Raw genomic sequence first — 4,317 nt, forward strand, 5'->3', positions numbered from 1 at the left:
CTGGGCCAGGCGGCTGCTGGAGCTGCGGGCCGGAGCGCGGCGGCGCCGGCAGGAAGAGCAGGTGCCTGTCTGGTGGTGCGAATGCCCGGAGGACAGTGCAGCCTTTTCTGGGGCCTGGGTTTGGTCCCCTCCCTTTTCCCCTTTCTTGTCCTCCGTTCTCCTGTCGGTCAGGCTCCCCGTCTACCAAGGTCCCTTCTTTTGCTAAATTTCCTCTCCTTTCTTGTGGCGTATCTTCAAACACTGTTTCTTGAAAAAAGATTTTGGCATGTTCGTTTCCTGTCTGGACACTTTTTTTCCTGGTGTCAAAGATAGCTGGACTCTTAATTCACCCACAAATTACTTTGTGGAAATAGAAGTAAAAGGAGACGGAATATGGAATAATTGGGGCAGGGTGAACTGAGAGCAGCCCATGCCCATCTGGAGCAGACTGTGGATTACAAGGAGTCTATTTGGAGCGTCAATTGAATGATACCCTCTCCCCTGGGAACCGACCTTGAGGCCACTTCACAATGGACATTGCACTTGTTTAGACCACATTCCACTTGCTAAGACCATTATCTCTCCCCTCCGGAGTTTCCCCGAAATGCAGACCTGCACAGAGAATTCTTCGCCCAGAAAAAGCCCACCCAGAGTCCTCTAAAAACCTCTGACTCCCCATCTTTGGGTGCTGGCACCAATTGGGGGCTCAGCCCATCTAGGTACCCAGAAGACCTAATAAATTCATAATTCTTCACCCCTTTTTGGCCTCGTGCATTCCTTCTTCCGCAACCTTAACATTTCCCAGAAGGCGGACCAGGATCAGGAAAGAGACCAAGGACCTATAGGATGTGATGTTAGTGCTATTTCCTAAGGAGCAGGGCCAAACAAATAGTAGCAGGAGAAATATACTCATCTCCCATAAAACAGATGATCTGTCATCTGGGAAATACCACTTTGCTTAGGAACGCACCCTTCGTTCCCACTTCAGCTCAGAATTAGGGCCATCCTACTTTCCCAATTTATTGAGCCAGATTCTGCCTGCCTTCCTTAGATGCCTCCTTTACTACCCACCCCATCAGTCTCAACACTTCTTTTTATAACATATATTTTTATGTACCCTTTATTCTACTGAACTACAGTTCTTAAATAATATAATTTACCTATATACACAATTTTTAAAAATAATAAAATATCCTAAAGAGATAGAAAGGAATAGCAAAAGAAAGGTGATTTATTATACAATACTATATGTTTAGATATGTAAATATTTGGTCATGGCATTACAGAGGACACAATGTGATACTCAGATGCATGCATTTCTGTAGAGACCTACCTTAAAAGTTACAGTTACAACCCTAGTTAGTTTGGTTCAGTGGATAGAGGGTAGGCCTGCAGACTGACGGGTCCTGGGTTTGATTTCTGGTCAAGGGCATATGCCCAGATTGTGGGCTCGATCCCCTGTAGGGGGTGTGCAGGAGGCAGCCAATCAGTGATTCTCATCATTGATGTTTCTACCTCTCTCTTTCTTTCCCTTACTCACTGAAAAAAAAAAAAGTTACAGTTATAAAGGGGTGCTATGATGGTGATCGAATACCATGAATAGATGTTCATGTGGCATGATTTTCCAAAATGATGAATAATTTTTGGTAGATTTTCTAAGAAAACAAAGTAGGATCATCCCATTATTTTCATGGTAGTTGCATTTCATTATGATAATGGTGATTCTAGACTCTGATCCCAGGACAATTTGAAAACCACTGGTCTAGAATGATTCCCCAGACACAAAGACAGTAACTACCCCAATGCAGTTTAATAAGTAATGCCCCTGCCACACCTCCATTTCATATGTAAATAACTGAGCCCAATTCCAGAGATTCTGTTCTGGTCAGAGAGCCACTGATTGATCCCTGTGGACAAAAATGGTGTAGTGTGTTAAATTTAACTCAAAGTAACCTCTCAGGGTGATCTGATCATAAATTCCAAACTGGCCATGGTGGGTAGCCACACCCCAACTTCTTTTTTTAAATTTAATTTATTTCTTATTTTTAAAATGTCTTAAATTTTGTTTTTCAATCAGAGTTTACATTCAACACCATTTTATGTTAGTTTCAAATGTATAGCATAGTGGCCAGACAATCATATACTTTACACAGTGATCTTCTTTTATTTTAAGTACCCACCTGGCACCATACAGAGTTATTATAATATTACTGACCATACTCCCCGTGCTGTACTCCACATCCCCATGACTGTTTTGTAACTACCAATTAGTACTTTTTAATCCCTTCACCTTTTTCACCTGGCATCCAGCCATCAGGCTGTTCTCTGTAGCTATTAGTGTGTTTCTATTTTGTTTGTCTATTTTGTTTTTTAGATTCCTCATATAAGTGAAATTATATGGTATTTGTCTTTTTCTATGACTTATTTCACTTCACATCATACCCTCTAGATCAGCCGTGGGCAAACTACAGCCCACGGGCCGGATCCGGCTCGTTTGAAATGAATAAAACTAAAAAAAAAAAAAAGACCGTACCCTTTTATGTAATGATGTTTACTTTGAATTTATATTAGTTCACACAAACACTCCATCCATGCTTTTGTTCCGGCCCTCTGGTCCAGTTTAAGAACCCATTGTGCCCCTCGAGTCAAAAAGTTTGCTCTAGATCCCCTGCTCTAGATCCATCCATACTGTCACAAATAGTAAAGTCTTATTTTTTATGGCTGAGTAGTATTCCATTGTATATACCTACCACCACTTTTTTATCCACTTGTCTATTGAAGGGACTTAGATTGCTTCCATATTTTGGCTATTGTAAATGATGCTGCAATAAACATAGGGGTGCATATATGTTTTCAAATTCAATAGTCCTCTTTTAATGACGTTGCCTTGCCATTGTCTTGTAGAATGTCCCACCTTTGTCGGGAAACTGGAAATTAAATCCAGAAGCTGCACTCCCAACTTCTTTAGTAAAAGATTTATCTTTGCCTTAAGAAATCCCTGTCCATTGTTTTTGTGCCTTTAGGTTAACACACCTTTGAAATGTCAGAGTAATCCTCTTTTTCCAGACCCCTTGAAGGTGTAACCACCCTCAAGAGAGTACATAATATTATTGACTATCCTATACATTGCTTTCTCCCACCTTCATGTAATCTTTCTTACTACCCTCCTTAATTCCAGATGTATAAAAGGAACTCATTCTCAGGGGCATTTGAGGTCCTGAGTCCTGGCATTGTCATCAGTTTGACTCAAACAAAATCTTATAAAAATTCCTTACAGGTTTGGATGTTCTTATGTGGACATCCTTAAAGGATATTTCAGTTGGATTTTGAGGGAGCCAGATAAATTATCTTTGCCTTGCAACAGAAAATCTCTCAACTGGTAAGATGTTTACAAAGTCAGCTTTTCTTTCCCATGGACAGTGCTAAAAACATTGCCAATATTTGTTCCTTTTAATCCCGCTTTTCTAAACTAGCAACTCTCATGAGTTGAAGTAAACTCTCTTCAGATTACTGTCATTGATTCAATTGGTGGTGGGGGGGGATTGGAGTTGCCAATCAAATAACTGTAGCAGAGGTGGGGAGACATTCTGTTCCCCACTGGAGTAACTCCTCCAGAGTTTACTTTTCTTTTTTCCAAGTTCTTAAATTCACTTTCTCCTCCATATGCAGCATGAGTGTAGTATCCAGACTGGTTCCTTTCTGAGGCCAAGGAATGCCCTCTGCCCTTAGAAGCCCCTTTATGTTTTTGTTAATTCTCACCCAAGCATATTTTCCCATTGATTTTTAGAGAGAGTGGAGGGAGGGAGAGAGAGAGAGAGAGAAACATCTATGTGAGAGACACATCGATTGGTTCGCTCCTACATACACCCCAACTGGGGCCTGAGATCGAGCCTGCAATCATGGTATGTATCCTTGACTGAAATTGAACTTGGGACCCTTCAGTCCATGGGCCAACACTCTATGCACTGAGCCAAACCAGCTAGGCTAGAAGCCCCTTTATTGAAGGCCCTACTGGGACTATTAAAATTGCTCACCTCCTCTAGTCAGTTTAATTGCAAACTTCCTATTTCTCCCCACTTTGATTCAACAAACATCTATGAAGTATGAAGTACAGTGTGTAAAATGTATACAACATGCCTCCTTCTAAAGTCGTCATCGTATCACAAAGGAGACAGATATATGCAGAAGTCACAAAAATACAAAGTGGAGCCCTGACCAGGAAGCTGAGTTGTTTGGATGACACCATCCTGATACTCCATGTTTCAGGTTCAATCCCCAGATAGGGCATATACAAAAATCAACCAATGAATGCACAAATAAATGGAAGAAATCAATGTT

This window comes from Myotis davidii, unplaced genomic scaffold, assembly GCF_000327345.1.
Source record: "Myotis davidii unplaced genomic scaffold, ASM32734v1 scaffold594, whole genome shotgun sequence".
Lineage (NCBI taxonomy): Eukaryota > Metazoa > Chordata > Mammalia > Chiroptera > Vespertilionidae > Myotis > Myotis davidii.